The sequence below is a fragment of the Streptopelia decaocto genome, assembly GCF_964273445.1.
Source record: "Streptopelia decaocto genome assembly, chromosome: 3".
NCBI classification, from domain to species: Eukaryota; Metazoa; Chordata; class Aves; order Columbiformes; family Columbidae; genus Streptopelia; species Streptopelia decaocto.
In genome coordinates, this window is record NC_138656.1 from 63709904 (window position 1) to 63737702 (window position 27799).

Here is a 27799-nt window from a genome sequence, read left to right on the forward strand (position 1 = left end):
GCAAGAAATTAGAATAAATCAGAAGAAAAAAAAGTCCAGTATGCAGCTTTTACTTAGAGGAAGATAGCATCCATACATCAGCCTTGGATTAGCCCTCAAAAATAGAAAAAAAAAAAAAATACAGGATGTCTGATCCTAAAAAGATTTGTTTCCCCAGTGTTCGTGGAATTTTTAAAATATATAAATATGCAGTTACTTTTCCACAAATGTTCACATTGGTCACTTATTATTCAATTTATCTGTGTTAGTGATTAAGCCATCATAACTGATTTATCATTTTGAATAGTCTAATAATTCAACATTCCACTGCACAAGTACCGAATGGAAAAACACTTAGGCAACAAAGTAAAGGGTCCCTGAATACTGCTTATCAAAGTAGTAACATCTGAAGATGAATTCAAACATGAAACATCTGTTGCCCTGTGGTCATAAAAATCCACAGGTGCATTACAGACCACATACATTCTCTCAGAATATGTGCCAAGATGGGGGAAATGAACCCTAACCCAACAAAGGAAGAGGGGTTAAAAAAACTTCCCCCTGTAATAAAGATATCGATACAGACATGGCATCAACATAAAGCTTAAATTCAGCCACATTCTTGAACAGAGGATAGGGATTTGCCACCTATATTTGCAGCCATTCTTGCCACAATCAGTACTTTGCTGTCTGGGGCTGGATTCTGCTGCTGTGACTCATCTGGGATATCACCATGCCGCAGGAGAAACCCTGCTGTCATCTACAGTCTGTTCAATGTAGGAGTATTACAGTAGCTCACAGAAATCATTGTAGGGCCCTTACAGATGCCAAGTAGTACCTTACTACTTCTATTACAAACAGTTCAAGTGGAACTGACTGGGGCTACTCATTGAAGTAAGACTTTATTTACTATTGGTACAGATGCAAGAGCTGGGCCTTCACATTTCTGAAGAAAACCACATTTTCTAACACATAGTATAATGCAGATTATAAAATCCTTAAGGAGATTTAAATCAGGTCATACAACTAGCACACTTTCAATGTTTCCTTTGAATGCCTTTTGGTGCATCTTCTTACTTCACTCCCAGTCCTAAACTTTCCTCTGTGCTACATTCTCATGAGGACCTGTCAACATCTCCCTCCTTCCTCAAGCAGGATCTGGCTGTCTCTCACTTGGTCACCAAGGATCCCTCTAATCATATTGCCAGGCTTCCTTTCTCTCCCATTGCAGGAGAGCTGGGGCTCTACACATCTCCACTTTACCCATAACTCTCTTTGTACTTCAGTCTGTGTGCCTCTAGCTCTTCTCCATCCTATCTGCACTCCATGCTTTCTTCAATTCACTTTATTCAACCTTCCTAATTTTTTCTCTGTTTAGGAGATGAACCACTCAGGATGTCAGTTTTACTTGAAGGACTGTAAGATCTGAGATAGAGATGTGTTATTCCAAAAATGCTAGGAGCTGGCACCAACCAGCTCTTCAACCTACTACAATGTTTCCCACACTCTGATCTGTGCATGATGGGCAAGTGGAGATCCAGAAAATAGAACAAAAACATTTAAAAATCACTAAATTTAGCAAGATAAAACTCTAATGAGGATTAATTAAAACATACAGAGGGTATGTTCACAAGGCTACAAAGACAGTGACTGGAACTCTTAGCAATTAAGCCAGGCCAGCTTCAGCTCAGCAGGGTTGGACGTTGCTACCAGGGGAAGTGCCCAGATGCATGAAGTCCAGTGGATTAAGTGCTTTGCCCTGATGCATCCAAGCCCAGAACTTCTCAGTTAACTCCTGCAGTGCTCTGGAGGAACAGCAGAATCATATGTGCCAGGGCCAAAGTTACTGTGACTTGCAATGGAATATACAAACACTTTTTAAATCTTCATTAATGATTCATGCTAATATGCTAAAATATGAACTCTGGCAACTGAGGAGCAATGAAGGAAGCTTTGATAAGCACAGGGATGGACAGTTGCAGGAGAAACATCTTAAACCATCACAGCTAAACCTGCCACTGACCTGGGGTCAGAGGCCAGAAGCATTGTCTAACTGGCCAGATGTCTGCATAGCCTTTGGGAAGGTTGAGTACAGGTTATCAAGCACAAGTTGTCACCCCTACCAACCCTAAAGCCTGTTTGTGTAAGAGAATGTGGAAGGTGAGAGTACCTGCTTCATTAATTTTATCCAGCCAAGGACCTTTTCAGTACAAAAGGGGATAATAAAGAAGGAAGTGATAAACAAAAGCACACAGACACAAACTGATAGACAAGAGATAAACAGAGGCAATTCCAAAGACCTGCAGTAACTAATTGATGAGCCATTAAGAAACTAACTGGGTGTGCAAAGGGTGTACCTGTGTATTCACTCACAAACCTATAGGTGAATCAGCCAGTAAGTAGCAGGCTCTGTGGCCTGGTAGGGGGAGGTCAGATGGGCAGCAGGTTCATGATGGGGGGAGGGGGGGGCACCATGAATGTGGGGTGCCTGCGGGACAAGTGTGTGAGTACGTGTGTCTGTTTAGAGCAAGCACCAAGCTGGACCAGCTGGCGAGTGGTGGACCCATGGGGTAGGTAATGGGGCCCGGGATCTGGGCAGAGGTGCTGAGCAGACAGAGGAGCTACAGTGGTGCATGAGGGATCCATGAATGCACATGTGCTTTTGCTAGGGAACGACAGTCCTTACCAGCCACAGATGGGGAAGACGACTTGCCTATTAGGTCACTCCTGGAAGTGCTAAATGTGGGTGCTGTTGAAGGAAGAGCCTTGTCTGTGGGAGTTTTGTAGCTGTGCACATGTCCTCTGTGTATGTGTGTGTGTGTGTGTGTGTGTGTGTGTCCCTGGGATACACATGTAGCCTTGCCACAGGCTGAGCCTGTAAACAGGAAAGCAGTAGTCATGTTCATCAGTCTGGGGTGGAGACCTCTAGGTTTCAGTGTGCATCACAGTTGGGCTCCAGCAGCCACGTATGAGGAATTGCCAGGCTCTGGAGCTGCTGAAGGTAATGGTTGCTTAGAGCATCCCTTAACTGTTTGCTTAAAGCTGATGTATAGATGGCCTTCAATCCTACAGTCATATCAACATTTCTTAAGTAACAGCAAGGTCTTCTTTATGTGCCTCATACTACAGCTTTTCATTAAAAAAAAAATAATAATAATAATCATAGTATCACAGTATGTTAGGGATTGGAAGGGACCTCAAAAGATCATCTAGTCCAATCCCCCTGCTGGAGCAGGAACGCCTAGGTGAGGTCGCACAGGAACATGTCCAGGCGGGTTTTGAATGTCTCCAGAGAAGGAGACTCCACAACCTCCCTGGGCAGCCTGTTCACTGTCACCCTCACTGAGAAGTTTTTTCTCAAATTTAAGTGGAACCTCTTGTGTTCCAGCTTGATCCCATTATACCCCTTGTCCTATCATTGTTTGCCACCGAGAAGAGCCTGGCTCCATCCTCATGGCACTCACCCTTTATATATTTATAAACATTAATAAGGTCACCCCTCAGTCTCCTCCAAACTAAAGAGACCCAGCTCTCTCAGCCTTTCTTCATAAGGGAGGTGCTCCACTCCCTTAATCATCTGTGTTGATCCATGCTGATAGGTCTTACCTCCAAGCTCCTGGAAGACTGTTGAAGATTTTGGAATAGAATACAAAAGCAATCCATCCTACCCATCACAGCAGAAAGACAGCAGTAAGTAAAGGCATGCCATAAAGGTGAATATAAGTCCACAATTTGTAGAGTCATCTAGTTATAGGACTGTTATGTGCATTAATCTTCAGTTGAGAAAAAAGTTTACTGAGGAAGAGGTATGGAAGCCAGCAAATTCTAGGGTTAACTTTCTTCTACATCTGTATTTCCGCACACTTTGCATAATTTTCAAGTCATTTACCTTAATCAATTAGATATCTGAATGCCCACATATGTGCTTTGAAAGTGCATAACAAGACAAAAGGTTAAATCTTAAGTTCAAGCAACAGGAGGTTGCCATCAGTTCAGAATGTTATATGTGATTCAGAGTTATTTTTTTTCTTCTCAGTGTTTCTTGATGTGCACCTTGCTGCCTTTTCAAAATAATTGCTACTATGGCTTATTATTTATATGCTTTGGAGTCTTTGGAGGCTGTCTATTTCAAATCTTAAGAGATCCAATCTTGTTATTCATTCATGCTTCAGCATTAAATTGGCTTATTAAACAATATGATGATAATTACTGTGGAATTTAAAAACGCTGATCTTTTCATAACCTTAAAAAGTGAAAGACTCATTTTAATGTACCCACAGGAATTACAGGAACTTAAATTATTATTTCCATAGTGACAAAAGTATGCTTTATGTTTACAAATTTAGCATGAACTTCTATAGAGAGCTTGAATTGTAAACATCTGCTTACCTGCGCTAATTTTCTTCTTCATTTTAAGGTCACAAAACTTTTACAGTAAAAGAGTTATTGCACCTTGCATGCAAAATATGATCTTACAAGTCGGGTGTGGAATTTGTTCGGAAAGAAAATGCCTTTAGTGCATCTAAATACTGAAATTCCCTCCATTAATATCAGTGTGATTTTTCATGCAACTGATGGCTGCTAGAACTGGCAAGCGTTTGTAGAGCTGAGGCCCAAGTACTACAGTTTTTCATATTGCTGTTTGGCAGGTGAGGAAAAATTCTGTTATCCCATGGAAACTGGCAGATCTAATCATATGGTTTTGCTTATCAATGAAACACATGAGCTGTGTGATTTTTCTAAGCTTGTATTTTAGTTCATTTCCGCAACTGATACTTTGACCAGACAGAATGATTTAATAGCAGACACGTGGCCAACAAGTTGAAAAACTGTTTTTAAAAGTGCTCCTGCTGTGTAGAGTTTCTTCCATTTTTAACTTATGAAAATAGTTCAGCTCTTAAGTTATTAGCAGCAGGTCATACCCAGTAACAACAGCACCTACAAACTCCTTCACCAACCAGGACCTTTCAGCACCATGTGCTCTAAAAAAAACACACAGTAGTCCACGTCTCAAAAAGAAGTATTTGTTTCTTAGACCTTAAATGTATTAATTTTTCTCTTTATTTTTTTTTTATTTTCCCAATAAGTTCATTTAAAAAAAATAAATTAAAAAAAAAAAAAAGACAATGACTTCTCCATTGCATTTAGCTCACCTAACTGTGGTGACTGCAGAGAACAAACCCCTTCCCTCCTGAAGGCACATCTGTGTATATGCTTCCACCAAATGTAATACTACTGTAGCTCTCCTGAACTCCCTCTAGATTTTCACATTCTATTACAGTGCATCAACTACCCTGAGTTCTTCCTCATATTAAAATTAATTGAAAGGTGCATTCAGCAGTATATTTTCATGTGCAGTAAGCTGACTGCAGTTAAGTATGGTATGACCACAGAGAAAAATATTTTCTGTGGCTATCTTTTCAATCTAGGCTTGTCATATGCTTCTGTGCACTAAAAGCCTTGTTTTGGCTTGCTCCCAGCCTTCTCTTGAAACAAAGCCTGGTCTGTCTTGGGTAGATTACTTGTCAGTATGTTGGCATACATGTTTAGATCCTGGAAATAGGAGCTGGTTAGTTCCTTGCTTCTACAGAGCAACCAGGAAAACTCATATGCCAATTTTTATCTAAGTCACTCTAAAATGCTGACTATTGGAATTACATTCTAGTGAATGCCTACTACCCTTGCCTCATCTTCCCTCAGAAACAGTTTCTGAGTGACAATAAAGGCCTCATCCAAAGCAACCTTAAGACAAAGCAACCACTGAAGTCTACTACATGTGTGCAATATAAAGTAGACCACATGAAAAAAATATCACTGAGTAAAAGGAAATTACATTACAGGAAGAACAAGCACTTAATGAAAATACTAGCTCACTTTGGATTCTCATTGTTCTCCTTAGCTCTCCCTGCTTCTCTTCATCTTTCACTTTATGACTCACTCATTTGTCCCAAGACCTTAAGAATCTCACATAATGCAGCACTGGACAGATTGGTTGGTAAAGGTAAATCACAATCACTAGTACCTTTAAATCATAAAGAAGCTATACTGATTAATGTATGCTATAATTGCACAGTGGTATAGATTTTACAGAACTGGAAATAAATAAAATGTACTTTATGTTTATGTTACACTGTGTAAATGTACATTACTACAAATATATAATACTAATATTCAGTCAATGTCGAGATCTCAAGAAATAAAAAACAGTGCCTAAATTTTTACTTTCAGATAAGGCCAGCTAACATATCACAAAATGTTTGTTTTTACAAAATCAATAGCATTTTTACAAAAATCATTGTATACTGTTGGCTGGCCTTTAAATACAGATGAAGGATTTTTTGCACAGACCACAGAGTCTTTTCCACTTCAATTATCAGCCAGAATTGCAGTCACTGGGCAAAACTAACTCTGAGCTACAGCTAACAAAGTCCAAACCAAAGCACTGTGCAGCAGTGATGTGAATGAATATGAACTGAGATATTAACCATGCTGTGGTCTATACTTGCAAATATATAAGTAACACAGTAATTCTTCTCAGTACTATCAAGAGGTACCAGCTGCAAGCTTTTTCAACTGGTTAATTAACCCATAAATATGCCAAACCAATTCCTTCACGAACACTGTGGCTTGTACATTTTACATTCTTTGCTGAAATAGCCAAAGTCTTATTTTGCTTATGAAAGTATGTATTTCTCCTTAAACTAAGTATTTATTTACTATAGTATTTGCATGAGACATTAGAGGGATTAAGTATGTCTAAAAATAATACTACATTCATAGTTATTAAGACCCCGTTGTCATCTAATTTGTTTCTGTTTGGGAAAAACTGGCATATCTAGCCTTCCTTCTCCAAAGCCTACCAATGGGAACAGTCCAATACCTCATCAAGAATAAACCACAAATGTCATAATGCACTTCTTCTAAAAATATGTTCCATCCTCATCAGTGCCTTGGACAAAACCTCCAAATCCCACACCTGAGACTTACCAGGAGACAAAACTAACTGTGACTCAACCAACAGAAGCTGCCTATAAGAAGCAGAAGCAAGAGGAAAGGCAGTCTCTTATGGTGGCATTTCTTCCCTTTGGGTGCCCTTCCAGGCACAGAGCCATTAAGGGTGTGAGCCAGCTTGGAGAGCAAGTTCTCCAGGGACAGGAAGAGCCTCCTCACTGACTGGCCTGCATGTGCGACCCTCCTCTCCAGGGCAATCTTCTCATCTAGCCCTATAGCTAGTGGACCTCATCTCCACAGTCAGTAAGGATGTCTACAGACGCCTCCACATCTGGAGTTGCTCCAACTGTATATATCTGTCCAACAACACGGCCCTGAAGTGTGCAGACTCTTTCTTACATGCATACAAAGTAAAATCACTTATTCTTGAATCACAGAATTACAGAGTAATTTAGGCTAGAAGAGACCTCCACCACTAACTCCAAAGTTACACCAAGTATGCAATTCACCTTTATTTTCCTATAAACTGCAAAGGAAGACAAAAAAAAGATTATTGTTTTAAATCAGAAATGGCTCAGAAAGTGCTGAAATTATATAGTGATGTGTGTCATATAAGGCACGATTGAAGTCTTCGTTCAAGCTATCAAGAATAATACCAAATTGTTTATATTCAGTACTGTACATTAAACTTTGTTCTTTACAACTTGTAGCATGAAAACTGCTCCTGAACTCACAGGGTTTGTGTACATTACCCAGTCCTACATGGAGAGAGCTGGACCAGCTCATCTGGAACACAGATGAGCCATCCCACATCTGGTGCCTGTATTAGCTGAGGCATCTCCACTGAATTTTGTTAGGAGAGTTTGCCAATATCAACCCTACTTTTGCTACACACAAATAACGCATTAAAGGCACAGTGTGTCTGCAGAATTTTACTCCTACTTGGACACGTTTGTTCCATTCACTGCACTGAGCATGTGCAATCTAAACTTTATCCAAGGAGCTGTGTGCTGGAGAACCACAGCCAACCTCTCCAACATCTGTTTATTAATATAGCGGTAGAGACTTGCCTAAAATAAACATCTAGACCATTCCGTTTGTCTAAATAACAAGCTTACATTATACATTTCAAACTAATAGCTTTGATGGAATTTAAATCCCTCTAGCGAAAAGCACTACTTAGCCACAAACATATGAGTGTTCCTCCCCAAAAATATATATATATATTCACAGACATATTATGCCAGAAAAGATCATTTTCATCTGCATGCTACATACATAACCAAGGAAATTCACCTCCGATTTCTGTATCAAGCCTATGCCTTCTTCTTGAGTTAGATATTTCAGAAAGATAGTCTTGATTTTAAGAGAGATGACTTAGGTGTTAGACTGTACTTTAAGAATTCGTTCTTCTCACTATTAGAAATGTTTCCAATTTCAATTGTTATTTTATTTTCAGTTTCGATATTTTAATTTCCAATACATTTTGGTGTATTAAGATGCCTTCTATCATTAGTGATTCTGCACTGTTATCAACATTCAGAGAGCTCTCTCACTCAAGGTATATAATACTGGTTTGATTTTGCATAGCACCTTTCATTGAAGTATCTCAAAAAGCCCTCATTAGTATTTATGAGTGTTGAGCATCCTATAGAAATATTCCCATTTTGCAGAAAGGCAAACTGAAGGAAAAGATACTAAAGATTATTTCCTCCAAAGGGATGAAAATAACATGGGAAGAATGTGCTTGTGCATTTCTGGTCAGGCAAGTTTTCCAAAGTCACAGACTACATCTGGCAAAGTTAAGAAAAAACCCTCGTTGTCAGGTTCTTATGCCCGTGATTCTATAGCAAGACCATTACAATTTGAATACATTATTTCTAGATACTGTTGTATAAGATTTAGGTGTACAATTCAGCATTTAAAACAGGTTAGAAATGCACTACTAATTTGATACTAATGCTTCAATTACATTAACGGTACAAACTGTCTAGCATAGGAATGCAACAGTTTTTACACTGCTTAAGCAACTGGCTGTTCTTACCCCATTTCAAGCAATGAGATATTTAAGCCTAATGAATCACAAACACCAATATCCACAGCAAGCCCAAATTCGCCTTGGCAGGTGCTGAAATTCCGACCTATGGCAGAGACAACAAAGATCTCAGCCTGGCAGTTCAGTCCCCGGTGACACTGTGTCCATCGAAGTGTGCACATGCAGTCGCTTCTTTTCGCATCTGAACCTGGGAGGAAGGGTTTTTTTCTGGATCAGTGAACCCTACTGAGTAGATGAAAGAACTTAATAGGTTTTCTCCAAAATGCAGCTAATAGCTATCAGAGTGTATCCTGATTCCTATTAGGCACAGACCTCTTACTCTCACAGCCTTACGTCATAGGAAGCAGCAGGGCAGAAAATTACAGTGTTTCCCACTCCAGCAGATGGGATTGCAGACCCAGAAGAAAGAAAATTCTTAGTACACCTATACAACTTTTCCTACAACTCCAGTCTTATTGCCCAAACACACTAGAACATAAAGGTTACTGAGATTTTACAACTCCTTTTGAAGTAAGGGATACGGGTTTTCATGAATGGCCAGCTTTTTGCAGAATGAACATCTGACCTCCTGAGATTTACCGGCCTCAGAAAGACTTTCTTATCTGTGTTAAGACATTTCTAAAAGTTCTCTAAAAAGTGTTTCTCCAGGACTGGAAGAGACATTTTACCCATTATGTTTTCATTAAGAGTTTGAATATCACTAATAAGAAAACTGAACATCTACTTCATCTCTTGATTAACCTGATTAACCTACTTACGATAATCAAATAAATTAGAAGAAAAAAAAATCTCCCCTACTTCCAAAGTTCATTTTACTCAGGCATGTTAGATATCATTTAGAAATTTAGAAGACAGGCATTTTAAAATCCAGCCAATGACAGCATATGTTTAGGGATGTTAACAACAAAAATCCCACCTTGACACAGCTTACATAAATAAAGTGTTATTTGAAGAAAGCACAGTCTGGAAGGCTTTGGGGGTTTCCAGGATGGCAGCTCATAAACTCAAACTGACTGTCATGGCTTTGAACTAAAATCCTTCTATCTCCTGAGAGCTGTTTTGGCTTGCTTATGTAATAAAGGCATGATTTCACAGAAAACATCTTTGATATTTTTGGGCCACATAAGAACCAGCACCAGGTCCATGACTAGCTAACATATTGAATGAAAACCTAACCTTGCCTTCAATTTCACATGGTCAGGATCTCACCACACTCACCAGAACAACAGTAAGTAAACAAGAATTCAGTCCTTTCACAGTGTCCTGGAGATCACAGCAGGGAAAGGCAATTTTGGACTTGCATCATCCAGTTCTCAGTCTGTAACATCTAACTGTTCACCAGTTTTGTGACATATATTAAAGCTTCAATTAAAATCAAGGATCTATATTGATATAAAATGTGAGTAATGATAGCAGAGAATCCAAATTCTTATGTCTTTGCTGATCTGTGGAATTTGTACGGCTCTAGAAATTAGCTTTGCAGGAGTCATTCAGTGGTCCAGCATGCAGTTCCTGGTTATGTGCACTCTAGATATAAGCAAATCTAAATACCATTTGCTTCCCAAAGCATTTTCTACTTTCATGTAGGCAGAGAGCAAGAAGGGAGATGTGAAGCAATGGAGGAGAGGATGGATCTCCTACAATATAAATAGAGGAGAGAGCATTGCAGGGACACAAAAAAAACTGAAGGCTGTAAAGGACTGTTTCAGAGAGGTACAGAGTAAATCAGCTGTTATCAAACCTTTGACATAACATCACGTCCATGAGATTCTTACATGATTCAATACACTCTGGTATCTTGTCTGTATCTATACAATGCAGAGGTGGCCTAGGTTCACATCATAAAGTAGGGCTAGAGTATTAAGGTACTTTTCCTGCTATTCTTTGAAGCACACAACAAAACTAGGGCCCTACAAGCCTCCATATGAGGCAAATCCACTACCTGATTTTTATTATTTTTTTTTAACAAAAAGCAGGGAAATAAATTCCATAAATGCTCCACTCTCCTCCCAAGATTATATGTGTATATATACATATAGAAAAATATACATGGAAAAAAAAGGTTTGCTTGAGAAAACCAGAAATTACTGTCAAATCATCCAGAAGAGTTATACTAGATTTAGATAAACGTTCAAATAATGCAATACTAGCTTCGCTACATAGCCATGCTTTTTTCATGCTCCCTCTTCATGAACATTTCAGCCAGAATGGAGAAAGTTGCTGCGCTATAAATAGAGTCTGTCTCAGTAAAAACAAACAAAACCCATACTGAGAATGAGCAATAAAAGTTTGACAATAAAATATCCTGAAGACTAAAACACAAGCCAAATGTAAAATTATTAACACGAGCCATTCATCAACTTCAATTTTATCATTCCCCAAAAGCCATGACATGAAGTCATATAATCTTTTGGGTTTTGATGAAATCCAGGATGGTTTTTCTGGCTGTTTTTCAGATCTCTGCTGTGGCTCATACATTCTGTTTTTACAGTTTGATCATTATGACTAGTAGCTCTTCTGAAAAATCGGTGTAGAGCAAGTTATACTCAGCAACAGTCATCTTCTAGCTTTTGTACACAATGAGCTTGTCTAATCACAGCCACGTGGTTTTACATGTAATGTATGCAAAAGTGTTTTTAAATGCTTTTTAAACCTTTTTTTTTTCTTCATGAAAACATCACTGCATCTAAAACAGTAAGAAATGTGTAAAGTAGGATCTGTAGACATTTTCTGTCTCATTCTTCTCATTGATGTTTCCATCTGAGAAGATAATTTCCTACCAAGATGGGATTTTAGACACAGGAATTGTAGAAACCTGCCCTGCACCTTAACTTCAAGGTCCATGTGATTATATGCACAAAATCTCAGCTTTTGAAAACAAAGTGCTCAAGACCTTGAAGAAATATCTTGAAAACCTGAACTTAGTGCTCATCTCAACAACCTCTGTGAATATCCCTTCCTCTTCTGCCTACCTTCCATATTGTGAACCAGCATATGTGGGCTGGAGCTTGGCTGGAACATATCCCACGACACATAACCATAGCACATCATCATGTACAACACAGCCTAAAAGGCAGAAGTATGGTGAAAAGGCAGACACGAGGCAGTACAGACATGCATATGACCATGCTGAGGGCAATGTGTCAATGCAATGCAGTTGTTGCTAGAGAAGCTTTTAGGTTGAGTGTTTGCAAAGAGTTCAAAAGCCACAAGTATCTAGAGAACACTTGGCAAAAAAGCAGATCAGACCCCTTTTCCTGCTGTTTGTCAAAGTCTCTGCTGTCACTGCTGAAGACTTCAGTGTTACCCCTACCATGTCTTTTCTAAAATGCCAACCATAGGAAATGCCAACACCTGGTCTCATCATTCCTTGTGGATTTACTGAAAGACAAGAAGGAAAACAGTGTTATGATATTAATGCCGCAGGTAGTCACACTACGTGACAAGACCCACTTCTCCTACTTCCAGTTACTCAGATAAGAAGCTACTACTTGTCTAAGACATTACTTGCAAAAATATAGTCTTGCCCCTATAGAATAACCCATGTCTGTGGTTACTTTTATACCATTGACCTATCTTCCTTTCTGTGTTCTGCCTTTATAACATCATTATATTCACAGTCCTGCAGTTATCAAGGTGTGAACTGTGTTTACCTACAATTTTTAATAAAGTGTAATAAACTGTGTCAGAGTCTTTGCAAGTTTTCTGTACAGCACAGAGCTACTAGATGTATGCAACTGAATCAAATACAGGCAGTTAGGCTCAACACAACAATAAAATTATTAAAACAAAGCAATAGAAGAATCCACACAATATACACTGCCCATACCTTCAAGTACCAAGCCTAACCTAAGAAGCCCCAAGCCCCTAAGTACTAAAAGGTTTTCAGCCACACAGAATCATAAAATGTGCTGAGTTGGAAGGGACCCACAAGGATCATCGAGTCCAGCTCCTGCCTCTTCATATGACAACCCCAAAATTCACACCATGTGTCTGAGGGTGTTGTCCAATTGCTTCTTGGAACACTGTCAGGGTTGGGCCATGACACCTCCCTGGGGAGCCTGTTCCAGTGCTCCACCAGCCTCTGGGTGAAGAACCTTTTCCTAATGTCCAACCTGAACCTCCCATGGCACATCTTCCTGCCATTCCCTTCGGTTCTGTCATTGGTTGCTAAAGATAAGAGTTTGGTGCCTGCCCTTCCTCCTCTCCTTGTGAGGAAGCTGTAGCCACAATGAGATCTCCCCTCAGTTTCCTCTTCTCCAGGCTGAACAAACCAAGTGACTTTAGCTGCTCCTCATACGGCTTCCCCTCCAAACCCTTCACCAACTTCACAGTCCTCTTCTGGACACTCTCTAGTATCTTAGTACCTTTTTTTATCCTGTCGCGCCCAGAGCTGCACATGGTGCTCCAGGTGAGGCCGCGCCAGTGCAAAGCAGAGCGGGACAATTGCCCCCCTTGACTGGCTGGCAATGCTGTGCTTGATGCAATCAGGACATGGTTGGCCCTTTCGGCTGCCAGGGTACACTGTTGGCTCATGTTCAACTTGCCATTGACCAGAACCTCCAGATCCTTCTCCGTGGAGCTGCTTTCCAGCATCTCAATCTGTATGTACAGCCAGGGCTGCTGCGTCCCAGGTGCAAAATCCAGCACTTGCCCTTGTTAAACTTCATGTGGCTGATGATTGCCCAGTTCTCCAATTTGTCCAGATTCCTCTGCAGGGCCTCTCTGCCCTTGAGAGTATCAACAGCTCCTCTCAGTTTTGTGTCATTGGCGAATGTACTTAGTATTCCATCAAGTCCCACATGCAAGTAATTTATGAAGACATTGAAGAGTGCTGGCCCTAGAATGGATCCCTGCAGAACCCTGCTAGTGACTGGTCACCAGCCTGATATAACTCCATTTATTAGAAGCCTTTGAGCCCGGCCTGTCAGCCAATTGCTCACCCACTGCACTGTGTGTTTATCCAGCTGCATGCTGGACATCTTGTCCAGGAGAGACAGTATCAAAGACTTTACTGAACTCTAAAAAAATAATGTCAACTGGCTTCCCTTGGTCAACTAGGTGGGTATATGCTCTTGGGGATATGAGTATTCCCAGACACAGTCTCACTGTTAAAGGACAACATCCAAAGTAATTCCAGGGCAAATGACTCATCAGAAAAATCTTCCACTCCAAGTTTCCATAACATCAGTACCTTCTCCAAGGGCCATCTCTGTTCCAGGCTGGTTTAACCAGCCTCTCTCCCCATCTGACTTCATAGCTTGCTGTACTGGACCTTCCTTTTCTTTTTCCTTCACGTTTTTCCCAGTAGATGCTTCTTCAACTGTATATTTAGAATAGCTAGATTAGGAGAGAAAACTTAGAACTGAATTCTGAAGTCCACCTCTTCAGCCACAAGGTTTAACAAAAGCACCTGAGGGTGATGCTGATAGGCTTCTCAAGGAGTATTAACCAATGTGGTAGGCCTATTTCCAAAGTACTCAATATTCTGGGCTGAAAACTACCTCCTAAACTCAAACCTGAAAACCACAGATGACAAGCCCTATTCAAAATGAAACTGTGTCTAGTAACAATTAGAATATTCTATACAAGAGATAATTTTCCTTGAGACTACATCTAAATTCTGGAATGAAGGATTGCAGAAACTGAAGATCACATTTTTGGCTCCAGGTTCTCCCTTTGGGCTTTGCCTTCCCTAACACAGGGTAAATACTTCCACTTACACACAATGCACACAACAATGGTAATACAAACAAAGATTACATATCCTCAAAATTCTTTGGAGAAAGTAGGAAAGACGACGAACTTCATATGTCATAAAGTCATGTCACAAAGCACAATGATAATGCATTTGTATGCGATGAAGGTAGCACAAGAACACACTGGTAAAATTATCTAGAAAACATTAAAAGAAAGCTATGCTACTTTATCTGGGCCCAGCCCCTCATGGTCTAAGTCTGACTCTGTGATCTTACCTCTTATATATAATGCCATCTAGTCATAATATCCAAATTCCTCAGGAAAAAAAAAAACAAAACCAAAAAAAAACCAAAAAAAAAACCCTAATTGAATGAAAAAAATTCACAGCATTACCTACTAAAATAAAAAGAACCACAGTCTCAGCTATAACCTATTTTCCATTACCAATTCAACTCTACAGCCAATAGGACAATGAAAAATTTCAAACTGGAGTTCTGAAAAACATTACATTGCTTGTCCATAACCAGTAAATGCTTCTGTGTGTAATTTCATTGGTATGTGTATTGTTTGCAAGCCTGGATTGGAAAACAGTGACTTGTGCCTTTCTAATATAATACAGCCTATTGAACTACGTTCTAGCAACATTTTTGGATCTTGCAGATATTCCACCACGGGCACCAGTTAATGAGGCTGTGTCCTAGAAGAATAAAATTGAATTAGAAAAAGAACGGCAATAAATTCAGAATAGGCGTCTGCAAAGTAATTTGAAAAGAAATTTCTTCCTGGCAAAGAGCAAAGCAAATACTTTGCGGGGGTCATAAGAAGGGTTTGAGGAAAGCACTTTGTCATTGAATTAATGCGAAGCGATTCTACTGCTCTAAAGTCTATAAACTGTATTAATAACCAAGCCACTACTTACCAAGCAGAGTCTGTTAGGCCTCTGGATGTTTATTATTAATATCTGGTAGCCATTTTTGTACCAGACTATTATTACCAGGCCAATAACTGTGGCATTAAGGAACTGTCAGCTGGAGATTTATTTTGCATGCAAGTTTGTGCTTGTTTGGTAAACCTCTTGTTATCCATTTGGGAGTATGGTGCCCTAGTATGTTCCACTAATTCCACATGTTTTGTGTATCTAAACATAAAGTTCCAAATTCCAATTTCCATAATATGAAAGTTACTACTGTGACTACTACTACTGACATCAGATTTCCTTAACTTAATTAGAGCAGACAATGGCCTCCAAATATACCTTTTAATATCTCACTTCTATTCCAAATCCATATTTCAAATCCTGGAACAGGCTGCCCAGAGACGTTGTAGAGTCTCCTCTTCTGGAGACATTCAAAACCCACCTGGACACACTCCTGTGTGATCTGCTCTGGTGAACCTGCTTTAGCAGGTGGGTTGGAAGTAGATGATCTCCAGAGGTCCTTTCCAACCCAAACCATTCTGTGATTCTGTGATATTAGGATCATTGTGATAAGATTGCATGGGCTGAAGTAGAAAATATTTTAACAAGTCATGGATCAGCACCCAGTACTGGCTGCTGTGCCCAGGCACAGGCCCAGGGTGTGGGACGCCACTGTATCTCTTTCATGCTACCAGAAGGATACTGGGGGGCATTTGCAGCCAAGGCCAGCTAGCACCCTCTTGGGTGTTTAGCTAGTTCAGAAGCTCCTTCCAACCAAGCAGTTTGGATATAACCATCTAAAAGACGGCTTAACAACTGCACGCAGCCAGACCCCTCCAGATGGCCTCATGGCCAGAGAACAGGCCTTTGCCTCATTAGTTTCCTAACACAAAAATAGCAAAAAACATATCAGAAAGAAAAATCTGTTTGAGTATGGTGGCTAAGCATTCACTTGATAAACACTATTTAATTATCCATCATTTTGAAGGAAGTCCCCATTGTGCTTATTATGCCCAGTAGTCTTCCGTGAGATGACAGATTACATAGATCTGCATGGTGGTAACTTTTGGGTTCAGGGTATTAGTCTGTTTGCAAATGGAAACGACAGTTGACCTAACTTGCAAATACTTCAAAATGCAGTTTCCATCTTCATAAGCAAACTATTCTCCATAGATCCCTTTCCTTTCATATATCTGTTTGAACTGATTTGCTTACAGTATATCTTCTGTAAGAAGTGTTTAACATCATTTTTGCAGAGCATCCTACTTTGATCAACAACAAAGACATATCATTCAAAATGCATCCTAGGGAGACAAGAATTAATCTCTTCATTTTCCAGAGTCAAAAGATGCGAATGCTTCAAAAAAGAAACACCATCATAACTTTTAGTCTTACTATACTATTCATTATTTGAGTTTATTTCCATTTATAACACTGAATGCAGCATCATTAATCTTTAAAAATGCAACTTAACTGTAACTCATTTGTTTTCTGCCTTCGTTTTTTTCTTTCTTCAATATTTCTCTTTTGTCATTTGCTCTGTTTTCCACTTTCCATTCTCTTCTGCTTTCTTCCTTGTTTTTTATTGTCTTATCTGTCATTTAACTTCTCTTTCCTACAGAAATATTGTCATACCTCAGGTGAAACAAGCCAGCTGTTAAATACACAGTGATTTATAGCAAGAAGTACACACTTGCAGAGTCTCAGAGTATCAGGTTTATTCCAGTTGACCTCCAACAACACTACCACGACATCCACATCTCCAGAACAGCACAGTTCCATAGTGCATCCCTTTTTGGGGGTCCAGCAGGCTTCCCCATACCTTATACATCAAGTGAGCCCAGCACAAGATCATGCAAAAGAGAGAAGCTCTAGCAGCTACGTTGTGTACACCTTGTGTTCTCCAAGGAACATCTCCTTCAGAAAGGTTGTTTGCTGCAGCAAAACACAATGCTGCTCTCGTTCCTCTTCACGAAGGAATACATTAAATGTACATTCCAATGTCAAAGCATGCCAGATTTAATAGTTTAGCAAGAGAAACAGTGTCTGTACACATATCCATACAGAGAGAGGAATGTATCTAAAAATATAAGTAGTGGGATCAAGTTAATTGCTAGGCTAAAACATGTGTCCTAGACAATCCTGCTGACTTGTATGAAGACGGGCAATACCAACACAACCCAATTCTTGATTATGGGTTTTCAGTAACAACTCAGAGCTATTCATTTATGTGTAGTTTCTCACACACTGAATCCTAACAAATCATAAACAGAAGCTTTTCGCTAATGGCAAACCAAAAAAAACCAACAACAAAAAAAAAACTGAGTAACTGGAACTGTTTTTAATTACAACATACCTTCTTGTATACTTCCTCTGTATTTTAATATGCAATATGCCTTTGTTACTTTGAGTTACATAAAAGAGAGAAAAAACTCCAGCCTTTCAGCTACAATTTTACACATGGAAATAGGTAGATGGATAAGTTATGGTGCAAGTAATGGCACTTTTTAAAATTTAATACATAGCAAAATGTGATAAGATTAATTAGACGCAAACTTTTTCTTCAACAATAGGTAACCGATTACACATAAGCAGAGCCACTTATTCAGGCACAGTCAGAGAGAGAATGTGGAAAAAAAATTCAAATTCTATTACTGTTGCCATTATCACATCAAATTCAATACAATAAGTGAAGTTTTTTAACTCTCTTCTAATTAATCTACTTCAATGGTTGTTTAAATTGACACACAAAAAAACTTTTAGAATTACACCCTTTATTGGAAGAAAGTAGTGTGGCAATCATTGGAAAGTTCTAAGTTTGCTTTGATTTCATATCCACTCTCTGAGCTAATGCTGTAGTTCACAGCATAGGTCAGGGATAAAAGTACAAACCTCAGCTACTTGGAGCTAAAAGAATTAAGTGCCACTGACCAATTGCCAAGACTCATAGGCTATTATCACCCAACTCCACTGAAAATGTCCTTCCCATTTTACATCCAGAGTGAATTATGTAGTTTCAACAGGCTCAGATTTTAGCACTTTTTATTAAGGGGTTTTAAAACCATAGGATTGGGATGCTTGGTCCAACTGTCTTTATGAAACAGCAAAGAAAAAAAAAAAGAAATAATATAAAGAGATTTATTTTTCCTCTCTAGTTCTTTGTATTTAAACTAGTTGCTATGAAAAGTAACATACACTATGTCTCACATCTCATGTGATTTTAAAAAACTGTTTGGTTAGTGTATGTATCTGAAATGTATTTAGTTGAAGTAACAAAATCCTAGTTTCTCTGATACAGTAAGAGTTTTATAATTTAGCTCTGTGGGGTAGAGTTAAAAAACAATGTAGACAAATACGTCCTTTGATTTTACTTATTTTCATTGGAGGAAAATGGCCACACTTTCAACAAAAGGAACAATTGACTATAATTTCAGAGAAATATAAATAATAATGAGAAGTTGATGTAAATGGACACAAGAGAATGAAGTGACAACTGCCTTACCGTCCTCATAAGACTTTTCAGAGACTTCATACACAAGAAGGTAGTTCATTGCTTCATTTTCAACAAGTTTGTTTTGGTACTACCTTTCCTGAAATCTCTGCTACATCATTACATTTCATTTTCAATGTTCCTCAGACATCTAGTTTTGGTTAGGTGGCCCTGCACCTCCCTATCACTTTTTTAGGTACCGAAATATGCAGAAAAAAGAACTATAACCTTCCCCAACATGAAACAGCAGAGAACAACTGAGGAAAATCATCCTTCTTTCTCAGGTCTTTTGGTCATTGAATAATTTCAAAAAACATCAAGTGCTCTCTGCAATATTTCTGTCACCAAAAGACCAAAATAAGAACAGTAAATGATACAAACACGTTCTGCTACTGCTACAGATAAAAGGTTTCAAGTATTTCTGTACTATAGAAAATCCATTTGATTTGGTTAGCTGTGCAAAAAAAGAAAAACTTGATTCAAGAAAAGGCACCCAGGCTGCAATAAAGTTCTAGAAGGAGATTGTCATTCCATTTATGCTAAGAGAGTAGTATAATAAGAATATTTTGGTACCAAGTTCAGTTATCAGGTCCATTTGAGCTGCTCATGGCAAAATTCACCTATAAAAAAACAACTATATATATATAGATATATATACACCCAGTACTGAATTGTGTTATGTGGAAATGGTTAATGGTGGAGTAAAGAAAGAGCTTATTGCTGTACAGTGAGACTGAGGTCCCAACATGGAAGTCTAGGACAGTGTTTTTTCTCACAAATTCCACAAATGGGGGACACCCAGCAAACAGTAAAACTACTGGCTATGATAACAGCTGCGTAAAACATCTGTTGGGTAGCTTAATTCACTGATGTTGTCAGCATTTCACCTTTCCATGCAATTAACAGTCCACTTATTAAGAACCTAATTACCCAGAGATTGTGTGGGTGATGTGTTACCCAACAAAGAAGAAAAACAAAAACTTTCCCTTACAGTGTTTTTATGTTAAAACTGACGTACTAACTAAAAACTAAAGAACTAACTCAAGCACTGTCTGCAATTTCCTTTTGTTTCTAGTGGGCTTGGAGAGTGTACATGGCTCTCCGTTTTAAAATATGTATCAGACTTCCCTAGGAAGATTTCTAGTTCTTAAACTATTGATTAGTATCTCTGATCATCCCAAAGGCAGTCACCAGTTAGCAGCACAGGAAGTAATATAAAGATTCTGCTGGTAAATAGACATTGAGAATGGACCTCCCTAAATCCTCATAGTAAGGTCATATTTGGGATATCCTCCCACATCCAAAATACTGCAGCATCAGAAATCTTAACAAGGTTTTCAGAGAACAAATTTAAGTCCTCTTAAGTTTTTTACATAGAACTGTAATACAAACACCTAATAGGATACTCTACCTGGTCTTCAGCTGCCTTTCTAGAAGTGTTCAGGTTCTCCTTATACACTGTCTGACAGCCTCATGCAGCATTCTGAGACTTCTTAGGGTGTCTAAAGAGGCACGAGATGCCTATGTTTTCACAAATTAATCCTACTAAAAGTCTCTAGTCTTGCACACTAAAAAATTATTCGCATTTCCCCTTTGTTCCAATATCACAAGATCAAACGTGTAGACTAAAAGTAATTGATTTGTTTATAAGGCATAATGGCATCCAATCAAATGTAGGCATCATCACTAAGCAAGGATATCAAGTTCCTCTTATTTCCACTACATTCTCTACCACTGTCATAGACAAGACTGACAGCATCCTTTGGAAACCATTCATGACAGCAACTTTCAGGTTTGATATTGTTTTTATGTCATAACTTTGTCTGATTTCAGTAATTTTAGTGAGAGTTTTCACTGATTTTCAGCATTTCAGATTTTTGGCTCCTAAAACAAACTGAACCAAGCACAAGAAGTAGCAGTCTCCTCCTGCTGTTAAATACATGTACTTCACTCCTTAACCAGTTTTCACTTTTCCTTTCCCCCTTTTGCCCCCAGAGAGGTATGAGTCAATCAAGAATATACAACCTGTGAGATGTGGCTGCTGTGAGCACCTCTGTACAGCACAGGTATTTTGTGTCATAATGACCAGCATTCAAGGAAACGGAAGCAGAACATGTTGAAAGAGGGCTTGGTCCAGGAAAGCTCCAGCAATGCAGTTAAACCAGCAAACAGTTTCACTGAAGTTACTGGACCTATTGCTACATGCAATGAACTCACACCATAGGTGATCATTAGGGATGAAGGCTGGAACTACTTACCTGAGGGTCAGCATACATTTGGGTGCTTTGTTGGAGCAGGGCTTGCTCAGTCCATGTTTCACAGGATTAAATTCAGACAGCCCACCTCCCATAATCTGATTACAGAGCTTCCATAAAAATGAAGCTCTGTTCTAGTTCCAGGGAGATTTTATTGGACAAAACCATTTCTGTACATAGAATAACTAGTATGCTGAACTCTTGCACCAGTATTCCTTTTCCAGCTTTCATTTGGAGCATTGTTGCAATCCAACAAAGGAGAAAAAAATAAATTTATAATTTTATTTGCCTAGAAACTTTATATGATTTTATTTTGCATATTACTATTTAACTACTTAACACTTCCATTAGGGTGTTTTTCTGTGCTCTAGGACAAAAACCTAATGTAACTCACGCTTCAAATTACTAAAAGTCAAGTATTTTGCTAAAAAGTACATTTACTGGCAACATGAAAAGCACAAACTTGAAAGACCTTTTGGCTTCATTATCAAGTGACTTAAGTTATATTCAATTGAAATATAATTTTCTGTTTTAAACAGGCTTTTTCCTTGACTTTCAACAAGGCAGCCCAGAAAAAAAATTAAAGGGAAAAAAATACACTCGTTCTTTCTATCTGGACACTTACTAGGTTTCCATTGCATAGATTGGAAGCACCACTTGCTTATAGAAAAATAACAGAATACTTGCTACTGTATTGATCTAGAGCCAGGGTAAGCCAGAGAAAACAAAACCTCTGTTGACAGAATTTTATTGAACAGTATAGTCCTCAAGTCCTAAAACCATTATGAAGTTCAAGTCCACTATATTGCTACAGGTTATTTTGTAGCTCATGTTACACAGAATGCTACACTAAATGAATACTTTTGTGTGCATACTTTTGCCTTGAAACAGTAAAACCCGTTTTATTTTCATAATCACTGCATAAAATAGACTATCAGTCATTCATGACAATTAGTCTTAAGTGTCAAGTAGATACAGCTATTGCAGTTCTCGATCTGCAGAACAGCTGCACACGTATTGAATTCAAGCACAAGCACTAACAATGGTTACGTTAATAAGAGATGAGGAGTATCTACCATGCACTCAAGCTGTCTGCAGTACTTTTGTTTGAAAGTCTACCTTCCTAGTAAGCTTATGTCTACCCGATCAGCGATTTATTTAGCAGTAAGTTATGTTTGCACGCAAGGGAATAGGGCAACCTCCCCGTCGTCCCCATCTCATCCTTCCAGATAAGCAGCACACCACCATTTTCGCCTCAAACAAAGGTTAAGGAAAACCCAACTTCTGTGAAAATAAAGGCAAAGGGGAAACTTGCCGGGGCGGGAGCGGCGAGGGGGGTGAAGCCCGGGACCAGCCGCTCGGCAGTAAAGGGCTCCCGGCCGGCAGAGCAGGCGATGGCAGCACGTAAAGTATTTCGGACCCGAGAGCAGACAAAAGAGGGTGTGTAGCAGCTGCACGGAGGGCGGCAGCCGTCGGCACGCCAGCCCGTTCCGCTCAGGAGGCAGAAAGTCCATCTCTGGCAGGAAAAAACCTCACCTCTGCGTCCCCGCTCCCACGCTGCCCCTTGCTCCCAAGGGCAAGGGCGCGTCTCCCGGTCCTCCCCGCCGCCGCCGGCAAGCAGCGGCCACGACCCGGCCGCTCCCCGGGAGGAATAGCGGCTGCGGGCGAGATGAAGTTTGGGGGCGAAGGGGAGACCCCTGCCACACGCACCCCCTGCCCCGCTGCTTACCTGTGGGGAGGTGCGAGGTGTTCGCCGCCCTCAGGGTGCAGGGAGCTGCCGGGCTGCGCGGCGGCCGCAGGACATGGGGCTTCGCCGGTGAGGCGGCGGCTGGCTCAGGGAGTGACAGGGCGGCGGCTCCCCTCGCCCTTCCCCGGCACCGTCCTCGGCGAGGCGCTGGCGGGGGCAGGCATGGCGAGCGGGCGAGGAGCGGGGCCGGGGCGGTCACTGCCGGCCGGAGGAGGACGCCCGCCGACCGGGGGCTGCGCGCCCCCCCGCCGCCGCACGGCCAGCCGGAGGCGGCCTCCCCCTGCTCGCCCCGCGGCGACGGGCGGGTGCCATAGCAGCGGGCTCCGCGGGCCGCCGGGAGCTGCGGAGGGGAAGCGGCCGTCAGGCAGTCGCCGAGGGGGGCGTGGGCGGGCGGCGGCTCCGCGGCGCAAAACTTTGCCGGCTCCTCAGCGAGGTGCCCGGGCGCCGCTCGCCTCCCCCGCCCTCACGGCCGCCCCACCGGCCCGCCCGCTCCCCTCAGCGCCGCCGGGGCTCCCTCACCAAAGTTTCACTCCGAAACCTCCCGGCTGCGGCCGCGTCTCCATGGAAACGACCCCCCCATTACCCGCCGCTCCCCACGGGACGCGGCGGAGAAGAGGCGGAGGAGGGCGGGAGCCGGGGCGGCCTTCTCGCCCGCGGGATGGCTGCGGGGGCGAGCGCCGAAGCCCTGCAGGGTGGCTGGGACGGGAAGCCCCACGGCGGGCCGGGAGAAGAGGCAGGCAGAGCCGCGGGACGGGGACACGGCTCCTTCCCCACCTCCCGCGGAAGTTTCCTGTCTCCCCTGGGGAGAGCGCGGCGAGTCGCCGGGAGCCCCGTCGCCCTCCAGAGTCGGCCTCGCCGCACCGCTCTGCCACCAGCCCCACCGGAGCGGCGGATTTGTAGGGCGCTCGGTTCCGCCCAGGCGGGCTGAGGGGCCGCGGCCGCGAGGGAGGAGTCACCGGCGGGGGCAGCCGAGGGGAGTCGGCGGGGGGGGCAGCGCGGCCGTGCCGGTGCCAGTGGCGCGGCGGGGAGACTGGCGGCGGGGGACGGCGAGAGCCCCGGGATGTGGGGCCGGGTGCCGCCGTCCCTTCCCCCGTGTGAAAGCCGGGCGGAAACCGTGGGAGCGCAGAGTGATTCACCCAAATGTGAGGGGGTTTTACCTGAGAAGCAATTACATTTTTATGATTCAGCTCTTTTTTTTTTTTTTTCCGCTTACTTTGTGTTTTTTTTTTTTTTTTTTTTTTGCTTTTGTTTGTTTGTTTCTTTTCGCCGCCCGCCCACCCCTCGTGTCCAGCCAGGGACGGCAGAGTTGAACTACCTGCTGCTTGCACCTTCCAGTCATCCGAGGTAATCCAGCAGATGGATTTGGGAGAGGGGGAGACTCCAGCCTGCATGGGAGCTCGAACATATATTTTTTTGGGGGGGAAAAAATAAATCTGCACCTGTTTTGAGTTGATAGCTGGTTTTATTTCATTTTCAAAACTTATTTGTACTTCAACGCTGCCATTGGCGTTTCATTTTAGGTGACTTAACATGATTCTACCTAATGTATCTCCCAAAAAAAGAGAGAAAAATGCTGAACTTGGCATAAACCTATCTAGCTTTATCTCAGGTAGTGCTCTCCTCAAGACAGGTAGTGACTTAGGAGCTTCTGTCCACCCTGCATCAGGACTTCAAATCCTAAGTGCGTACAGTTTTGTTTTTGTGGTTGTCTTGTCAGTTCTCAGTGTACGCTTTGTAACGATTATACTCCTGCCTGATGCTTGCAGTGGCTTCCACATTAAATATATCCTCCATTATTGCCTTATTCTGACAAGGAGAGGCACATGCCAGCAACTCTGGACTAGCAAAGAGAAGAGTAATGTTCCTCAAAAGTTTGAAACATTGCATTTCCAGCTGTTCAGCATGTTATGATTGAAGGAGCGAAGATTCACTTTCAAGTGTCGGATTTCTGTCCATTCAGATATTACTAGATCTGTAACTTGTTTTGTGCATGATGTAACATATTTGATGTCAGCTAGAGAGGGGATGGGTCTGCAGGCAGGTGTGTACTTCAGAGACCTCATTTTTGTAAGACCCAGTTGTGTGTCACAGAGGGAATGAATGAAAGGATTATATCTGCCCACCAATTCACTTTCAGATGCAATGTCTCTACAAGTAAAAATTCAGAAATTTTCTCTAGAATTTATGGAAAATATCACTGTGGAAAAGATATGGAAACTTCACCTTCTTGTGCTGTCAGTAGATGATGAAATGTGGACCAAGAGTGTGGTGTGAACCAGCACCAGTTTCACCACTGTTCTAGTATTCTCTCTGGAAAGGCTGGGGCTTGTAAATCTGCAAGGAAAGTGATCAGTTCTTGCTAGTGACCTCTGTTTTCCCTCCAACACTGGACTCGGTATAGTATCACCATATCTTTCTTCTTTATTCATATTTTCATGCCATAAGATGCTTTTCAGATACCTTTTGTCTTTGTGGCACTGCTGACATTTAAAATAAATCCTAGGATGATTTATGCTCTCAAACAGCCCCCTCAAAATAAAGATCCTAGGCAAGTGACAGTAAGAGCCAGTGTGGTTTTGGACAGAGTGAATAATTTCAGTAGTGATACCAAGTGAGAAGCATATTTGGGATAGAACTTCTCCCTGTATGTGCAAAAAAACCACTTTCCACATGGCCCATAACTTATATGTAGGAAAATGTGACAACTTAAATGATTGTGGACAACACATTTTGTGGGAAATTACTGTGGATTATAGTAGAAGAGCTGCCCACCCTAGTAACAGACATTTGAGAAACGTGTCTTGCAAAGAGATGACACTCGGCTTTGGTTCTTACCTGTGTTGACTGGATTCTTCTAAAATTCTATCAGCGTGCTCTTAAGGAGGGGTAGTGCCTGCTCCTTTTCCTACTTACAACCGTTTTATACTGATCTTAAGACCACTGATTTAAGGAATTTACTCCTGATCTGCAGTAGAAAAGAAAGAAGAGAATATGGCCCTGAGGCTCTTCAAATCTCAGTCATCTGCATGTCTCTGGAGAGTGAGGCAATGTCAAGACCAATATTCCAGGCTTTAAAAGTCAGCACAGCTATTGCTAATGCCCAGTAAAACAAGCGTTTTAATGCATTAATTATGAAGGTGGTTGCTTCTGAGATTATAGCAAGCATCAGTAATAAGCTTCATGAGTGAGATCCTCTCTTTTAATTTATTTAAAGGAATGAAATACTTTTATTTGAAAGTTAGGATGTTAGCAGTATTACACTAGTTAGCCTTCCAACCTACACTTTTCAGTTCATTGTATGAAAAGTAATTCATTTGCTGTAATAAGCAAGGCAGTGAGTAGATTAAACTGTATCTTGCATAAATTTAATGCAATTAAAGGGAAGGCTGGCATTTTTTTAGTTCTCACCTTTGTACAGGATCTTTTTCTAAGGTCTGGACTCATTTCTACTTAGACTTTAGCTAGTTTTTGGCTAGAATTTGTGACACCTGTCCTGTGCGATAGGGAGATAAGTGTGAAATATCGTGAATCTGGAATATGAATGAAATTGAAGGCTGAAAGGATCCCCACTAGACATGAAGAGCTGTAGTCAAGTCTGGACCATTACGGTGGGAATAAACCACGCTGTAAATTTTTATTTTTGCTAAGACTTAATGTGACTAGTACTATGGATCGGTTATCTTACATAGCTCTATTTCCACATTATATAAAACTAGACAATTATCCTAAAGCTGTTATCCCTTAAATTCTGATCAAGACATAAAATAAATCTTCAATCTGTCATATGTTCATACTCAATTTTTCTACAGTGTAATCAGTGAGAATTTGGTCTCCATAAGCAGTGAATAAGGATATCAAGAGTTCCTTGGTGATAATAAATGATGTGTTAGGCAATAAATAATTAACATGTAACTGCCAAATATGCCTAGGTCTCTGTCTTAATGGCTGGTTTCTGCCCCTAAAAGTATAAAATCTAAGATCTTTAATCTGTACATGAGAAAGTGCTTAAGCAATCAAAGACCTGAATAGTGTCTAAATATTAAATCACAAGCCTGTTACATGTAATCAGAAGGTACAAGCTAGTAACCAAAACTCAGTCATAAAAGATCTGAATCATCCCAATGTTTTCCAGCAGGAAATTGAGTTAACAGTGTAGATACTTCTATAATATAATTCTAGAGCACACAAAATGTCCTTACTGTATTTTCCCTGAACTGACACAGTGAAATTATTATTAGAGAGGAATGATGCCACAAAGGCTGTTGTTTTAACCTGTGACTCTATCACTGCCTCCCACTATCTGTCTCTTCAAACAAAAGCCACCTTTTCCCTCCTTCAGAGGTCTAGAAGAGGTGTCTTTAACTCCTTTTCTTATCCCTTGCTATACTGATAGGTCAGCTCCTAGACATGTAATGCCAGCATCCATTAGCCAACTGCCAAGATGTTTAACAAGCCATTAATTCTTTTTTTTTTTTTCTGTGGTACCTTGTGCACTAGTCCTTCCAGGAGCTCATCAGAAGTACCAGTAGAGCTACCTCACTGGTCTCCTTATAACATCAGTGTGAAACTCATTTCTGTAATAGCTAGAAAAATCTTGAAAGCAGCTAGGCTGCTGCAATGCTGAAACCACTCTCAGGCTGACCAGGGCAGTTCCCATTACTCATCTGTTATGCACTGTTTTTACTCAGCTGGAAGCTTTTTCATG

At 41.0% G+C, this 27799-nt stretch overlaps 1 protein-coding gene across 2 annotated transcripts in view; it reads right to left on the bottom strand.

Moving 5' to 3' along the window:
* Nucleotides 1–23631, bottom strand: part of TMEM200A (transmembrane protein 200A) — a 54918-nt gene extending 31287 nt beyond the window's left edge. Inside the window, exon 1 of one of the 2 annotated variants that reach the window (XM_082048705.1) lies at nucleotides 23077–23631. The gene's annotated coding sequence lies outside the window, so the exon portion shown is untranslated. Of the gene's footprint in view, nucleotides 1–17076; nucleotides 17304–23076 lie in introns of those variants that run through there. The other variant, XM_082048706.1, reaches the window with a different exon arrangement.
* Between the last annotated feature and the right edge of the window lie 4168 nt (nucleotides 23632–27799).